At 49.3% G+C, this 18,015-nt stretch overlaps 1 long non-coding RNA gene across 3 annotated transcripts; it reads left to right on the top strand.

The window, feature by feature from the left end:
• The first annotated feature begins 2,398 nt into the window (after nt 1–2,398).
• LOC122235128 lies at nt 2,399–9,105 on the top strand. Of its 3 annotated transcripts, XR_006213260.1 has the most exons (5): nt 2,399–2,536; nt 2,641–2,763; nt 2,884–3,037; nt 8,452–8,713; nt 8,875–9,055. It is a non-coding gene; the product is annotated as an uncharacterized LOC122235128 (long non-coding RNA). The 3 variants fall into 3 exon arrangements; XR_006213261.1 differs by lacking the exons at nt 8,452–8,713; nt 8,875–9,055 and adding an exon at nt 9,089–9,105 and having other exon boundaries at nt 2,411–2,536; XR_006213259.1 differs by lacking the exons at nt 8,452–8,713; nt 8,875–9,055 and having other exon boundaries at nt 2,412–2,536; nt 2,884–3,067.
• The last annotated feature ends 8,910 nt before the right edge of the window (nt 9,106–18,015 follow it).

Raw genomic sequence — 18,015 nt, forward strand, 5'->3', positions numbered from 1 at the left:
ACATTTCCACTTCAAGAGGGAAAGCTGGAAGCCAGAGAGGCCAGGCGGCCCCGCACAGTAGCTGAGTCATGGAACCAGAGTGGGTGTGAGGCCTGGGCCTGGCCATTTCCTGAGCGTGCTCAGCTAGAGACGGCAAGGAGAATCTGCATACAAGCAAAAGGGAGGAGACATCATTCCAGGCAGGTGAAAAGAGCATCTGAAATCAAAGGCAGGAAAGTCACAAGCACACTCAAAGCCATTAACAGAGAAATTCAGCTGGGATGGAGATTCCTGGAATGGGTAATATCAATTGAGTACTCGCTACACTAGGTGAGATTCTAAGAACTTTACATGTATCATCTCCTTTAACCTTCACAATAACCCTGTGAGGTATGGAATATAATCATTCCCAATGTATGGCTGAGAATACAGAGGCACAGAGAAGTAAAGTAACCTGCCCAAGACCACACAGCCGGTAAGAGGCAGAGGTAGGATTTGAACATGTTCTGGATTGAAAGTCCATGGTCTTAATCACCACATTACACTGGTGGTGTGTTTGCTGTAGACAAGCTGAAAAGGCTGGATTCGGGGTGGGCATTGTCTTGAACAGTAGGTGCACGTGATCCTTCAGCAGAAAAAATAAAATAAAATAAAATTACACCGAAATAATTGTCTTTATACGAACAAAGTGAGAGCAGAGAATAATATCTCCTCAAGAACAAAGTCCAGGCAGGAAAGAAGCAGCAGCCTCCCTGACCCTTGGAATCCTCCACATCTTTTTTTTCCCTTTTTTATTTATTTATTTACTTTTTAATTTACATCCAAGCTAGTCAGCATACAGTGCAATAATGATTTCAGGAGTAGATTCCAGTGATTCATCCCCTCTGTATGACACCCAGTGCTCATCCCCACAAGGGCCCCGTCCCCCATTTAGCCCATCCCCCCACCCACAACCCTTCCAGCAACCTTGTTTGTTCTCTGTATTTATGAGTCTATTTTGTTTCCCTCCCTGTTTTTATGTTATTTTTGCTTTCCTTCCCTTATGTTCATCTGCTTTGTATCTTAATTCCTCATATGAATGAAGTCATATGATATTTGTCTTTCTCTGACTAATTTCGCTTAGCATAACACCTTCCAGTTCCATCCACATAGTTGCAAATGGCAAGATTTCATTCTTTTTGATTGCCGAGCAATATTTCATTGTGTGTATGTATATGTATATGTATATGTATATGTATATGTATATGTATATGTATATGTATATGTATATGTATATAGGTGGGTATATATACCTATATACTATAGGATGGTGTACCTAGTGTCACTATATATATATATATATATATATATATATATATATATACACACATATATATACCCACCTATATACATATACATATACATACCACATCTTCTTTATCCATTTATCCATCGATGGACATTCGGGCTCTTTCCACAATTTGGCTATTGTCAACAGTGCTGCTATAAACATTGGGGTGCACGTGCCCCTCTGAAACAGCACACCTGTATCCCTTGGATAAATACCTAGTGGTGCAACTGCTGGGTCGTAGGGTAGTTCTATTTTTAGTTTTTGAGGAAACTCCATACTGTTTTCCAGAGCTGCTGGAAACCATCTCTGCATCCGTTGCACGTGTGTGATCGAGGCAGAAAGGATCCTTTAGCTGTGGGGAGGAAGGTGGACGGGAAGGAGGAATGGGGAGGCCAGAGCCCAGAGCAAAGTGTGAATGGGTGAAGGCATGAACCAAGTGGGAGGTCCAGGGAAACAGGAAAAGTGAAGGTGGACGTGAGAACAATGGAGAAGAACGGATAAAACAGAATTGAGGAATGAGTTAAGAAAAGTACTTGTTGCTGGATGTGGCAACTTCAACCTATGGTGGACCCATTTTCCGCCCCACAAAACAGCCTCACAGGTCCTCGTAAGAGGACCGAGGCAGAATGTCTGACGCTGCCCCTGCCCCAGAGAATCCAGGGCAGTCTGTCACTGCATTTGTGCCTGTCACGTTCTGCATGTCTCTGGGAAAGGATCCAGTAGTGCAGGGAGAGGTCTGTCCAGCAACTTACTACAAGGAGAAAGACAGGACATGAGGAGACACTGGGCCTCAAGAGCCTGCAGACTTTCCATGGAGAAGCCCACATGCGGTTCCCCCGGCATCCACGAGGGGCATCTCCTCTTACGAGGAGATTTCATATATATTACTTTTCCTGATTCTGCCAGAGCTATGGGGTCTGGGACAAAGAATTGTTAAAGTTCTGTTCTCTGCAGGTAGTGCACTGGGGGCTCCCCTACAGCTGTCCCAGACAGTCTCACTCTCCAGGCATCATGGTTTTTCTTCCCTACCTGCCCCCCAACCAACCGCTGACGTCACAGAGGAAGAATGCAGCCGCGGTGTGATTCACTGACTTCTCATGGTCACGTGACTAATAGGAAATAGGTTCACAACTGGACACTGTCCTCTCCTATTTACTAGGACAGGATGGTGTACCTAGTGTCACCATTTCCCAGCTGAGGAAGTCAAGGCCCTGAAACACCATGCAGGTAAATGGCAGAGCAAGGCTAGAATCCCAGGCTCAGAAGCTCTAGGTCAATGTTAGCTTTGCCTTTTATTGTTTTGACTACACTTGGTTTTCTTCCCTCATTAGATGGCAAGTTCCTCATGGAAAAGAGGAGACCTTTTGATCCCAACATCTCCACAGTGCCCAACACCAAGGCTGGCTCCCAAAGACCTGAAGCATGGATTGCTGGGTTGTTGGATGAACTATTAGGTAGGTCATCTCTTTGGTGCCAACATTTCACTTCTTCAATCCACCCTTCCTGCTGCCTCTAGAGGTACAGTGCCAAGGCATCTGCCTCCTTCAACAAACGCAATCCTTTCCCTCCTTCAGGCACAGCTAGCTGAAAGGCCATCTTCCCCAAGGAGGCTTCACGTCCTCACCATTTTAATCCCCCTCTTCGCCTCCTGCATGCTGCTCTTCTCTGCACTTGTGGGCATCTGCTCTGTTGTTACCTGTTCCTTTGGGAGCTGTCAAGGCCGTCTTTGTATCCTTAATAAATGTTGACGAGCAAACACGTAAAGGAATGCATGGACATATGGATGGATGGATGGATGGATGGATGGATGACCGGACACGTGGATGGATGGGTGGATGGACTCGTCAATAAACAAATGTACACAGAGATAAGAGGAGGGAAACACGAAGTACTGGGACACAGGGGTTAAGAGGTTGTATAGTGGAAAAAAACAGTGGATTCCATGGCAGAGGCTCCAAATTCTATAGAGCTTTATCCCTCACTTGCTGTGTGATCTAAGAAAAGTTACTACTTCTCTCCTGGGCTCTTTGTACTTGTGTTTAAAAAGAAGGGTTGCAAAGGACTAGAACTGCTGCAACTCCCCATTCTCCAGTTCTGTGAATGGAAAGTTCGCCCTTGAACAAACCCATTAACGGATGTTTTGCCCCTCCACCCTTGAAAGCAGCCAATCTCTTCAACCAGCGGCTTATCTGAGGCCACCCTTCTCTGCCTCATCCCCACCGGGAGCTGCTATCTTGTACGGGGCCTCCCGGGATGTTTGTCAACCAAAGCAATCGCCTTATCTGGTGGCTCTCTCAGGCACCATCCTGCCCTTGGAAAACATGAATGGATTTGCAGAATACCTGGCCTCCGATAGACCTCCCGTCCCAGGAAGGGCTAGCAAGGCAGCCTCGGCTTTCTCAGAAAGATTGTGCGATTTCATGCTGCTATCAGGACCGACACGGAGGCAGCTCCTACCCCTGGACCCTCTAGCTAAGTTCAACTTCAGGTCAAGTCAGGGGCCCCCAGCAGCTCAGAGGCACAGGATCCACAAGGAAGGAATTTCAGAACGTTGCCAGAAGCTAACAACAGTCCCCAGCTGTTCCTGGCCGCCTCCTGCCCGTGAAGTACTTGGAGAGGGTCTTTACACAGACACAGCAGAAGGAGGGGTCGAGTGAACGGCTGTGCCTCTGGGCCAGGGTGGAGGGCAGGCCAAGGGGAATAGAGGTCTCTTTGTTATTGGCAGCTCCTGCACAGGGCCCCAAGACCCTCCTCTTGGCGGAGACCTCCCCACCACCCGGGCCCCCTGGGGGACCCTGACATCAGTTGTATTGACGCGCTGGGCTCCTGTAATGACTTGCAAACCTCTGCTCCCCACTCACTCGCCTGTGGCCAGGAGCTTCCCTCCTGTAATTCCTTTCAGAGCACATGCTGTGAAACTCTTAATAAATGGCTGTTCCAGGACTGATCTCCCTGGAGTGAAATCGAAAACACCTACCTTAACATTCGCTTGGGACGTCCCCCACCCCCGTCCCTGCTCTTTGCCTGCCCACTCATCCTCAGGTCTCATCAGGGACCAGATGCCCCCACTCAGAGGCGCCTTCCTTGCCCAGCCCCCGCACACCAACCCATGCCCCTTCTCCCAACACTCACCCATTTCCCCCAGGTACTTTCCTTCTCCGAACTCTCCTGCGCTGGCGCGTGTGTATGTCCCCGCGATGCCGGTGTCCCACAGCAGCGCTCCAATCTCACAGTGATGGAGGCCGCTCTTCGTTGTTTCCATCACCACCGCCTGGTACACGGTAAGCGATCGACAAAGAGTTGTTGAGGGGCGCCTGGGAGGCTCAGCTGGTGAAGCATCTGACTTCAGCTCAGGTCATGATCTCATGGTTCATGAGTCTGAGCCCCACATCAGGCTCCATGCTGTCAGTGCAGAGCCTACTTCTTATCCTCTCTCCCCCCTCCCTGCCCCTCCCCAGCTCACACACACTCTCTCTCTCAAAAATAAACAAACATTTAAAAAAAAAAAACCTAAACACTAAAAAAATATAGTTACTGAAAAAAGTGGATCGAATCATGAACGAATTCATTAACTACCAAATATAGGAGAGTACTGTTGTCAGGATCCTAAAAGAGCAAACTCTGTACTTACTAAGAGGTATGCACCCTTAGCACGTGGTCTCCTAACTGAAAGACGCAGATGAGAACCAGACATGGTATTTGCAGATGGCAAACAGGCCTTCTCATCGAAGCCTGGTACGCTGGATAAGCGTTACGATCCGCACTCAACGGGAGGGCCTCTGAGGCCCAGAGACGTTAAGATATTTGCCCAAACCACAGAGCTGGTGAAAGCTGGAGTCCAGGACTCCTGACGGTTTTCTACTCTCTGTCCTCCTGTCCTTCTCGATCTGGCCTGGTTTTTTCAGTCTTGCACCAGAAAACGGATTGGCCCAGAGCTCTGGCAACCACACCATTTGCCAGGAGGGACTCAGAAGGACCAGGAGATGGTCTTGCTTCTGGACCCCGTTACGCTGCTCCCTATTCCCATCTGGGTACTGGACCAAGCCGAGGAGGAAGCCGCCACCCTCGCCCCACAGAGCCGGCTTTCACACCCTCTGGGCTCAGGGCACTTTAGAGGGCTAGCACTGAAGGGGCTTCTTTTGAAGGACAGCAACCACGGAGAACACATGCCAGTAGCAAATGACCACTCGGTCTGACGAGCAGGGTTTTCAGGGTTATGCGGACGCATAACGTGCTTGTGACTCAGAAGCTGCTCCCTCCTGAGCAGAGTCGGGGGCACCCTGCGAGCAAAGCTCCTTCGCTGGAAAGCACGAGGTTTTGGACTCACACAAAACTGCCTCTAACACCAACTGTATTATTTGGGACGCGTTGCCCAAAGGCTTTGAACTTTGCCTTCCTAATCTGAAAAACAGATGCGTTGGGTTGACGGGAAGACAGATCAGACGAATCACACAGTGCCGTTGGCTCATGAACAGTGTGGGTTCTGTGATGGCTGTCACCATCACCCCTCCGGTCTTTGTTTTCCCCCCAGTTCCTAGTTCGAGCCTCATTTGGTCTATATCATTCTGTTATTTTCTGACTGTTCCTCCTATGATCAAGGTCCTTCAGATTCTGACCATCTCTTCTGGGGTATAACTCCCACCTCCCAATGGTCAGCATGCAGGACAACCCAAAAGAACAATTCCATCCTCCTGAGAGCGCCAAGAACAGCTGCACAGAAGAGGGAATTCTCAACTAACTACTGACGATAGAGGGGAGGCTGTCTGGCACAAGGATGTGCAAGGGAGTGGTTGTGGAGCATCCCAGCCAGCACCGTGGAGCTGAAGCTCGGAGGTGGGCCAGGCCAGCAGAGGAAGACAGGGGACTGAGGAAGGTTCACGGAAGGGGGAGGTTCACGGGGGGAGGGGGGGTGCATTGTGAATGCTCTGGGTGTAACCAGGAAGCCTTTGAATGCCACGCCATGGCTCTGGAAGGGTTTTACACATGGGAATGAAATGATGATGACTGTGTTTTAGCTGCAGCCCAGGCTGGGGACAGGAGAGAACAGAAACTAGAGATTAAGAGACCACTTGGATTTTCCAGGTGACCCAGGCAAGATGTGATTAGGGCAAAGTACAAGGAGGACGGAGGTGAGGCACTGGATCAAGGGACACATCTAAAACACAACACACAGAGATCTGCCTGTTCATTTACGTTGTGGGCAATGGGAAAGAGCACGGAAGTGCCTCTGAGGAGTCCAGCTTGGGAGGCCAGGTTTCCAGGGTCACCATTAACAGATTTGGGATGCAAGAGACACACTGACAACAGGAAAAGAAAAGGAGTTTACTTTGTGACATGCAGTGTTGTCCAAAAGGTGTGCGATCAAACGGGTCTGGAGTGGAGACAGACAGAACCCAGGAGACAGAATGAAGGTGCCTAGCAGAATCTACAGGAGTGGAGAAGATCGCCACTAGGGTAGAATTCCTATTTAAAAAAAAAAAAAAAGAAAGAAAAAAAGCTGAAACACCAGCATTTCAGAGGCATCTAGAGGAGAAGTCTCCTGAGGGTGCAGGAAGGAGTGGGCAGAAAGGTAGGAGAACCGGGACAGGCAGTGAGGGCCTGGGGAGGGAACAGACCAGAGAAAGCAGCCAGTCGGTGGTCACACAAATTTATATGAACACTAAAATTCACGAAACTGCACACCAAAATGAGTCAATCTTGTCATACCCTAAATTTAAAAATAAAATCAACGAAATGCAAAAAGAAAAAGTCCTCCAGAGGAAACCACTGTTAACATTTTGGCATATGTCCTTTCTAGTCTTTTTTTTTTTTAAGGCAGTTTTTTGAAATAGAATCTTATGTGCAATTAACAAGCACAAATGCGATCTTTCCTAATTTATGTTAGATTGTTTTAAAATTCCATGCGTTAAATAAATAAAGCAGTGCCAACACAGGAAGAAGGGAAGAAGGGAGGGAAGGAAGGAGGGAGGGGCTGTAGATATGGTTGAACCCAGCAGAAAGATAGTATAAGCCTGAGAAGGGTTATATGGTTTCTTTCAAATCCATTTTAAATCCTACCTAAAGCTTAGAAGTATACATCCTTTTATAAAGTTCTCTCCCCATTTTTCAAAGAATAGGAAAACAAAACAAAAAACACTAGCTTGCTTAATTTTTTTCTGGAAAGGGAGGTGGTGGCCATTCAACGCACCGGCCAAAGCTCTTCCTGCACGTGGTAACATCACCACCTGCTGGCCATGATGATATCACCATAGAGCACAAGCTTTTAAAGGAGCCTAGACCCTTGCACCAGCCTAACCCAGGAGCGCCTTCCCCTCCTCCCCCACCTCCCCTCCTCCCACCACCCCATGGCCACAAAGAATTAAGAATCAAACACAATCCCGGGGGATATAGGGGTCCGAATGCAAGTGGGACAGAATGTGATTTAAGCCTTTTTGTGGCAAAAAGGCAAGTTGGTATGTAAGGAGCACTGGTATGGAAAGCAGGACTCCCAGCTCTCAGGCCAGCCCTTCTGCCAGCAAGGTCCACCAAACAAGATCACAGGCTTTGCCACCAGCAGATGAGCATTTGGGGTTGACATTACAACAATGTCCTTAATAGTAATTAAGTTGATTTGTTGCCTCCAACTGCCTGTGATCTCTCCACTTCTTAGTAAGCTCTGGACTTAGAATCATTAAAAGGGCATGATTAATTAGCACCTTCAAACTTTGTATCTTCCCAGAGAGTAAATGATTTAAAAAAAAAAAAAAAAAAAAAAAAGACCCTGGCCAGGCAAAGCCTATCATGGAAGCAAAGGTTCCTCCCAGATCCCACTGGGATAAGTTATTTGGAACAAGAGATTTTCCCTTACCACATTCTATGACCCCCACATATGAGACTACCCACCTGCTTACACCCAAGATCAAGCCCTGCAGCACTGTCACATTTGAGCCTTTGATTATGGAAGACGGGATGTGTTTTATTCTCTCTCTTCTTGTAGCTCACCTGCTGAGAGCCCCAGAGTACATGAGGCTGAGAGTTCTCAGAGAGTGAGCTGAGGGCCCTAAGCTCCCCGCGCTGGCTTCATATTAGCACTGAGACTAATAAGATTCTTGGGTCAGGACTACAGCCAAGTAAACAGATGTGGCCTTAACAGCTGCCTCCAGCAAGGGAGGAGGGCAGGACAGAAGTGGCATCGCCCAACAAACAGCTGGCAAAGGCAAGAAGGAGAGACAGAGGAGATCGGGGGACCCTCCCCACCCACCATTTGAAGGGCCAGGTCTCAAGCCTGTAGTGCACATCCATGAGTCATGACCATGACCTCAGCCTCAGGGGAGCTCTGTACCACATAATCTGTCAAGCACAATGCTCAGATGATTGGAATTTCTGGTGTAAAAGAAAAGGTGTGATTTCCTCCTTACTAGTGAGGTAAGCAAAAACGCCAGTTAGTTAATTCTTGGGACTGATCCCCAGTCCCTCTATGTCCAATTCTCATCTCTGCTCTCACTTGATGATTCTACTCACAGAAACTACCAGATCACCAGTGTTTGGTGTTTTATGCTTTCATTAATACGATGTGTTTAATTTAGTGCCTACTTGGCCAGGCACCACATGGACGCACCTGGCGAAAACAACAACCGGGCTCGGGCTCATGGGAGCTCACAGCCATGGGAGGCAGCTTCGTGCAGAGGGGCGCAGGCTCTGGCACCAGACAGCGGGGTTCCCATCTGCCACTTCTTGAGTGACTTGGGGCAGACTGCTTAACTTCTCTGTGTCTTTGTTTTCCTCACCTGAAAAATGCAGGTACTGACTTCATAAAGCTGGTGAGCTTAAAGCTGTGCCACACTTACGGTAAACATTTAATAAATGTGAGCAATTATTACCATGTGGCTAAGGGTCTTCATTCTAGCATGGTAACTCTACCGAACAGAATGGATTACAGGTTCTAAAAGGGGAGGAGATTACCCTGAGAGCATACAGACTTACAACCTTCCTTGGATATTGTGGCAGGCAGAATAATGGTCCCAAAGACATCCATGTCCTCAACCCTGGCATCTGGGACTTCATATTGGCAAAAGATACTTCGAAGATGTGACTAAGGTAGGGATTATGATTATCAGGTAGGCCCAGTGCAATCATCCCGTCCTTATAAAAGGTAGACAAGAGTCAGAGTCACAGACAGGTGAAACAATGACGGAAGGAGGGAGGAAGGTATTGTGGTGTGCCCCTTGGCCCTGAGCCAAAGAATGTGGACAGCTCCAGAAGCTGGAAAAGGCAAGGAAGCCTCCAGAAGCAAATGGAAGCCTGGCAACACCTTGATTTTAGCCAACTGAGACTCATTTTGAACTTCTGGCCTTCAGAACTAACTATAAGAGAAAAAAAACTTATGCTGTTATTAACTACTAAGTTTATGACAATTTTTCACAGCAACAGTAGAAAATGAATACAGATTTGAATAAAAACAAAAGTTTATTTCTTTACAATGCATCTGTTTGAAAGACAGCATAATAAAGCTGAAAGAGCACTGGGCCTGGGGTTTGAAATCGGCCACTATACATTACTGTGTGTCTTTGGATAAGTTACTTAACCTCTCTGAGCCTCATTATTCCATCTCTCAAATAAAGATAAACATGATTATTTCAAGTATTGGCTGCAAAACTATGCAGTAGGCACTCAACAATTGTATCATTCTTTCCATTAAAAACACAATGCTCCTCCCCCTACCCCCAAACAGCTGATTAAAGGCTCTAGCTTTTCTGTGCTTTGATTCAAGGTGTTCGCTTATATTCAGGCCACTGTCCATTTCTAACTACTTGACTTCTCTGCTGTTAGAGGTTGGGACTGACAACCGAGATACCACGGGCTTGCCAGAGATAGTATTTTGGTTTCTGTTACCATGACCCACTGATAATCTGGGCTCCACCCAGCCATGTTCCCCACTCCTGCTTGTGAGTCAAAGACCCCCTGGCCGAGAGTCTGTCCTCTGCCCAAGGTCACGCTGTCATCCGCCCACCAGTTCACCATCACCTCACCCTATTCTGGAATGCTCGAGAAGGAAGGTACATGCCCACTGCAAATACCACTGTTACTATCCCTTCCACCGACCGCAGCCATGGCTGTCACCTGTGGGCTGCCCACACTGCACCAGAGGCTGCAGAAGACTGGGGAGGTCTTTTGGCTCTCCAGGCCTTTTCCTGGGAGGGTGTTTCGGTAAGAAGAAAACTGCAGCCTCTGTTACAAAATCACATACTGGAATTCTGCAATAAAAGGTGGTCAGTGGTCAATACTAGCAAACAAGAGAGTCTGCCTTGTAGGTGTTTCACTCATAGACAAGAGAAAGCCCCCCACTGCCTCCTTCCCCCGCTCCATGCCTGTCCCGACCTCTAGCTACAAAAGGGATTTGTGTGCGCTGAGTGTTCGTTCATTCCACCCTAAACATTGTCAAAGGAGAGCAAGAAGGGACTCATGGAGCCAGAGTGTGAATTCTCGGTGGGCAGCGAGAGGGACAAAGAGGGGTGCACCATGGGGGTGCTGGGTTGATGCCCAAGGGTCAGTGTCCAAGGGAAGCACTAGTCGGACCAGGATCTAAACCCCAGCCCAAGGCCCGTGCTTTTTCCAGACACTGCCCTCCCACTGCCACTGGCCCTTGCTTCCCCTCCCCATGATGGCGCCCAGCGCCAAGAACATTTCCAGGGCGTCCTCCAACGGGCCTGAAGTCCTGGGTGGTCTAGAAACCTTGAAGCAAGCATTGAGTTTATCCCAGAACAAATGGAGACCTGGAAGTGAAGGTCCTTCCCAAGCTAGAAACAGCTGGGCCCAGCTGAGGAGCAGGATAAGATCACCTCTCCGTGCAGCACCGTCCTTCACCAGGAGGCCTGCCTACTGCAGGGTCTTGGAAGCAGGCCAGGGATGTTTGCGGAGAGCGGGCACCGCCGGTCTGCACGGGTGTGGGGCAGGGGTGGCAAAGGACGTGGGACAGCTGCTGAGGGAAGGTGGCCCTGGGCTAGAGGACTGCAGAAATGCCCCGGGAACTCGGGGCATAGCTGGAAATCAGGCCAGTATGCAAACACCCAGCCCGCCCTGCACACACGGAGGATCACATGCTCGCAGAGCACCCAGTGTGAGGGGCAGGCCCTGTGCCATGTGCTTTCCAAGGTGCTGAGACAGAGAGCTCTTCCGGGTCAAAAGACTGTCTGCCAGCAGTCTGCTGCAGGCCCTAAACCTCCTTGAGTTCAAGTCCAGTCTTGTCCTTTGTCTCACGGTCCTGAAGAGACCTACTTTGTGCTGCTCTTCCCAGGTTCGTGTCTGGTTCTGAACCATCTGTGTACATAAGGATCATGGATCTCATAGGTCCAGAGAGAAGGATGCTTGCACCTTTACAAGTATCCTGGGTGATTTTTTTAGGGAGATTGTCCGAGACTAAACTTTGAAAGTGTCGCTTCTTTTCTAGGCTGCTGCCTCAAAGGCCTCCTTTTTTATTTTTTATTTTTATTAATGTTTATTTGTTTTTGAGAGAGAGAGAGAGAGAGTGTGTGAGTGGGGGAGAGACAGACACAGTGGGGGACAGAGGGTCTGAAGCAAGCTCTGCCCTGACAGCGGGGAGCCGAATGCGGGGTCAAACCCATGGAACCGTGAGATCATGACCTGAGCCGAAGTCGATACCTCAACCGACTGAGCCGCCCGGGTGCTCCAGAGCCCTCCTTTTTTAGACCAGCACTGGCATGTGGTGCTGGCTCCCTGGTCGCAGATCTCCAGGCTTCTGCCCTAACATGCAAGCGGGCCAGCTCCCAGCATCTTCATTTCAACACCCCAATGGTTCGGCCAGCATGTCCTAGTTCAGGTCGTGAGGCTCATGAGGCCCCTGAGAAAATCTGCCCTGTGTTCCATGGCAGAGCTGTGCATCCTGGCGGTCTGCCTGCAGGAGGACCCTTCTCTGAAATCTGTCTTGCCTGATGGATTCTGCCTTTTTCCTTTACGGACCCCCAGCTCTCCTTCCTCCCTCATTTGACTTGAGTCTTTCTTTTCTAGGCTGGGTTTTTTCCTGAGCCCACCCGAACCCCTTCTGATCCAGCCTTGACCCCAAAGAACTTCATCTGAGCACACTCCTTGCCCACCAAGGCTCCATGGCAGAGGAGAGAGCCCTGAAGGCCTCCAGAAGTTCTCAGGCGTCACCAAAATATGTGGTCTGGCAGGAACGAAAAACAGAGCAAATAAGTGCTTTTTGGAGTTTGCAAAGGAAGTAGGCCAGGTGGCAGGAAAACACGGACAGGTAATTGAGGAAATCTGACACGGGGGCCCGAAGTAATCTCCTGGAAGGAGAGCATTCCTCTGAAGCTTCTGGTCTCCTTACAGTAAGTTATATATGAATTGTGCGTTCTCCTACCTCAGAGAGCTGTGTTGGTCCACATGAACTTCCTTGCTTCCCGTAACCTCCTTTCTCTCTACCTCTTTACCTCCCAAGTTTGTTCCGGAGCTGTGCAGAGACTGGCTCACGTCCTGCCCTGGGACCTTGCCTCTCTCCTCCGTACAACCAAATGCGTCTCGCCCCATTCTCCTGTGCGTCTCTGAGAAATGGGTCAGACAACCTGTATCAAGTTGGGAGTGCCAAATCCTAACTTTTATAATCGAGCTATGCAGTAGACACAGACAGATTAATCATGAGAAGAACTGCCAAAGAGACATGGACGGATGCAGGGGGACGCGAGGGCGAGGCTTCCACTGCTGATGAGCACAGAGCAAGGTAATAAGCACAGGCGAGAACTGACCACCCCCACCCCCACCGGAGAGAATCATCTCACTCATCCCCATCTTATAGATGGGGAAACGAGGTCCAGAGACAAGCGACCTGCCCTGAGATAGCGGCTGATAGTCTACAGTCAAGATGACCCCAACCCCGTCCTGTGCCCCAGGCCTGTGCTCCGTCCACTGAACCATGCTGTTCACAGCCATGAGCACCTCTCCGTTCGGTACCTCGTTTCCAATTCATCATGAGGCTTCAAGGGCTTCTGTGATAGACACAAAAGTGCAGTGCTGTGACCTGCAATAAATCACCGCAGCTAATGGTCTCCTTGCTCCCCGTGACCAACTGCGGACAGCCCCGTTCTCACTCGCACATGCAGCACGACAGCTGAGGCCACTGCCTGCCTTGAGGGCGGTGTGGGAACCAGGAGAAAGGAGGCAGCCCCTGGGGACACTGGGGTGGCGCTCCTTTCCCTCCCCCAACGCCTCCTCCATACCTTCCTTCCTTCATCCCTCCCACCTCATCCTGCCTCTGTCCCTCCTCTTTTTTTCCTCCTTCCTTCTGGCATCATGCAAACAAGGCACTATAAACTAACAGTTGCCATGTTAAGTCCCAATTCTACCACCTCCCCCCAATAGGGTCTTCAGAACTCTAAGGTTCTGAAGGTCTTGTGCGGCACGGAGCACTCAGGGGGCGGCCTCGCTCATTCTCTCCTGTCCACGCAGGGGACTTGCAAAGATGCCCTTGTCCCCGTCCCCAAGTGCTCCAGGTTGGACAGCTCTCTTCTGCTTCTGGGCCAGGCTTCTGCCTTGGGAATTCCTTGCCAGCTGTCTCGGGTCACAACTCTGGTGACAACCTCTCCCTCCCGTGGATCTTGCTGCCTCCCTGGTGTGCTGCCAGATCTTCACTGCTCTGGAGCCTACAGACTTTCTCTCCACTCCCCGGCCCCAGAGAATCCCGTCCTGGTCTGGCAACTACGCCAAGTCCTTTAATTGCTTCTCCTAGACATTTTGCCCATACTTGAGATGCCCCTTCTCCTCAAGACACAGGCCTAAGCTATTTACCTCTCTGGACCTCCATTTCCTCTTCTAGAACAGTATCTCCTCAGAGGGTCACTGCAGATTAAATGAGTTAGTATATAAGGGATTTAGAACACTGGCTGCCACATAGAAAACATCATATAAGCAATTACCATTATTATCAACGATATGCTGCAGCTGCCTCCCCACCAAAAGTACATTTTGACAAGAAGGAAGAACATGATCTCAGCATAAAGAAAATCCTTTAAATTCATAAACTCAGCTTTCTGGACCTCAGTCTATTTTCCTTATTCTTCTGGACCCAGTGAAAATACCACTGGGCAATACCAATTTAAGAGTCCATGTTTGGGAGCTATGGATTCAGTGACCTCCAGGTCTTTCTTTGCCTTGGTATGTGTGATTCCTGTGCATAAACTGAGCCAGCCCCTTAGTAGGCGCTCAATATAGATTTGTGGAAGGTATGACTTAAGTATATGCAGCCACCTGTTATCAGCACTACCTTTCAAGATAGAAACCTCATCTGTACAAACACAGAAGCAGAACACCCTTACAACAGCGCCCCCCCCCCAAAAAAATACACGGAGGAAAAATCAATCAAAACACATGAGGACAGAGTATAGTCCACACTGCCCCGCTCTGACGGACCTTTGGAAGCCACATTCTCTCTAGCACCTACACTTTCCCCACCATTAACAATAACCCTCCCACCGCTAGGGTACTCAGCAGCTAATATGATGCTTTCACGTTCATCGCATCATTTGTTCATTAAGGAGCACTCACTGTGTACCAGGCACTATATGCAGTTCTGGGAAACAGAGTGGGAAAGACACGGCAGTGCCCAGATCTGTGCGCCCCCCCCAACCCACTAAACTGTAAACCCCAACAAGAGTCGGGGCTGCATCTGTTTATCTCCGGATGCCCAGCACCGGCACCGGAGTGTTTTGTGATCAGAGAATGGAAAGGACAGACACCAGCGCTGCTGACTTCTCAGCCCAGATAAGGAATGTGGCTGTTCAAGCTCGGGGCTATAAAGATATTTGATCAGGGGGGTCCCTGGGTGGCTGAGTCAGTTGAGCGTCCGACTTCGGCTCAGGTCATGATCTCACGGTTTGTGAGTTCAAGCCCCACATCAGGCTCTGTGCTGCCAGCTTGGAGCCTAGAGCCTGCTTCGGATTCTGTGTCTCCTTTCTAGCTCTGCCCCTCCTCCACTAGTGCTCTGTCTCTGTCTCTCAAAAAAAAAATGAATAAACGTTAAAAAAAAAAAAGATATTTGATCAAATAAGCCCTGAGTGCAGAGATACCTATAAAACTTGGGGGCCCAGTGCAAAATAGAAATATAGGGCCCCTTGTTCAAAACAGAGGAAGAAGGTGTCCTTAGAGGAACTAAAATAGAAAGCTTTTTCCTCTCTGTCCTGGCATCTCTTTCAATTAGTCATGGTGTTTTCTTATTTGCTATTCAGTGTCATTCTAAGGAAAACATATTGAAACTTTAAATTATTAGCATGAATTTTACTACTCATCTTTGTATTGTGCAATGCTGATTTTAAACACAAATATTAACACATTTAACTCATGAAGAATCACTGAAAATATACAATTCAAATTTGGTAGCTGGTATCTCATTCTTGTCAGAATACTGGAAACAGCACAAAACTAAGCCGATTATTTTAAGGTTTTTTTACAGTTTTTATTTGTTTACTTGAAAGAGATAGAGACTGTGTGTGGGGTGGGGGGAGAGGCAGAAACGGAGAAAGGGAGAGAGGGAGAGAGGGAGAGAGGGAGAGAGGGAGGGGGAGAGAGAGAGGGAGGGGGAGAGAGAGAGAGAGAGAGAGAGAGAGAGAGTGAGAGAGTCTCAAGCAGTCTCTGAGCTGCCAGTGCAGAGCCTGATGCGGGGCTCAAAATCATGACACTGTGAGATCATGACCTGAGCCAAAACTGACAGTTGGACGCTCAACCAACTGAGCCACCCAAGTGCCCCTGAATCGACTATTTTTATGTGACTTCTTGATACACACAGACTATACCAACACTCTACCTCTGGCTCACTGATGACGACGAGGGACATAAAGGAAGGAACTTGGGGACGACCTATCTTCGCCTTTTGTTCTATGCCATTGCTCCCGGCATGAGTGGCTGATGAACACCAGGAAGTGACACAAGAATGGGTATGACAGAGTAGGATTCCTCCGTGGTTCATGCTTCTAGAATGCCACTGCCTTCTTTCTGCATTCAATGTAAGTTCTAGCTCAACAGGAAGCATGGCTTCTTGGGGCCATCGGCACCTCCATTTACTTAGGTTTAGACACAACATGCCTACCTTCTACTCTCTGAGGCATGCTGGCCTCCCACATGTCACATCCATCAGACTTCAGAGATCACGGGCACCAAGAACACTACCTGTGAACATAAAGCACTGTGGACACGCACACCATGCATGTTTCGTGGTCCCATTAGATCCACTTTCAAAGCATAGGTGCAAGGACAAAACTACTAAGAATTTCAAGACTGGAGCATCAGAGCATGAAACCCAGCATGCGGCCTTTCTAAGCACGGACTTTATGCAACTGCATGAGTCACACGCCCATGAATTCGGCTCTGCCTGGACAGGACCGAGGGTTCACAGCCAAGGGAACAGTCCCTGAAGCCTGAGTGGGGCCCTGGATGGAGCCTGAGCAGCTCCCAAATTGCCCAGAGCACCACAGACCCAGGGGAGGTTAACCAATTAGGCCTGAATAAAGAGGGGATGCTGGTTCCTTAGAGGGGCCTCCTTAGCAAGGACAGAAAGCCCAGGTCCTACAGAGAAAATGGCAGGGGAGGCTCTGTCTCCCCAGAAAACTCAGAGATGACTCTGGGGTGAGAAGCAAGAGAAAGCTATGCAATCCTGCTAAGCCCAGCCTCAAAGTAACCTCCTTGAACCTGGAAAGGGAAAAACGGCCAAGACAACATTCCCACACTCACCAGGCCTCAGAGCCCAGGCAACCCCAGTCCTAGCCAGAGCCTCACATCCATGCTGGTGACAGATGCCAGAAGAACAGCAGCTGGAGGGCACTGGCGAGAGGCGGGACCAGCCATCTGGCACCGGCAACACAGGCAGGTGGGTTACAGCCGGTCCACGTCCCACTCCCAGCCCTTATTCAAGCACTGCCACATGGAGACGTGGAATCCCACCTTTCGCCAACAGCAGACAAGACGGCTGAAATTCGCCTTCTAACACAAACTCATCTTCAGCTGTAGCAGAACCTTTGGCCCTCTCTCTGGTAGGCCACCTTCCTGTGAAAACCCTTCCCACTCCAGGCAAGTGTCCATGCCACCTACTGGCTGAGTGTCCTTGGTTAATTACTTTTATGGGCTTCAGTTTCCCCATCTGAAAATAGGGGTAATCATACCTGCTCCACAGGGGCGTGACGGAGGACAGATGAGGAAACATGCACAGAGAGAAGAAAGAGGGATGGAGGGAGGCAGAGTTTTCCTCCCACCTCCCGTCACTCTGCTTACTCTGCCCTCCCTGCCCAGGATGCATTCCCCATTCCCCAAACCCGAGGACCTCACACAAGCCTTACGCCATCCATGGGACTTCCACCTCCAGCTCTCACCAATGTCCCCTCCAGACATTTCAGAAGCATGTTTTTCTATTCCACACACTGGAGCAACTGGGTACATTCGGCTTGCTGGTGTTCCTGGAAAGGGAACAAATAGCACTAGGAGAATTTCTAAGCTCATGGTATTCAATAGGAGCGTCCTCAGCACAAAGCCTGACATGCCAGAGACACACAGTAGATTGAACTATGATGATGCCAGCTTCAAACTCTTCAACACTTTCCCTTTGCCAGAAGAGAGGGAGGGAGGGAGGGAGGGAGGGAGGGAGGGAGGGAGGGAGAGAGGGAGGGAGGAGGAAAGGAAGGAAGGAAGGAAGGAAGGAAGGAAGGAAGGAAGGAAGGAAGAGGGGGAGG

Source organism: Panthera tigris, chromosome F2 (genome assembly GCF_018350195.1).
Source record: "Panthera tigris isolate Pti1 chromosome F2, P.tigris_Pti1_mat1.1, whole genome shotgun sequence".
Taxonomy (NCBI): domain Eukaryota; kingdom Metazoa; phylum Chordata; class Mammalia; order Carnivora; family Felidae; genus Panthera; species Panthera tigris.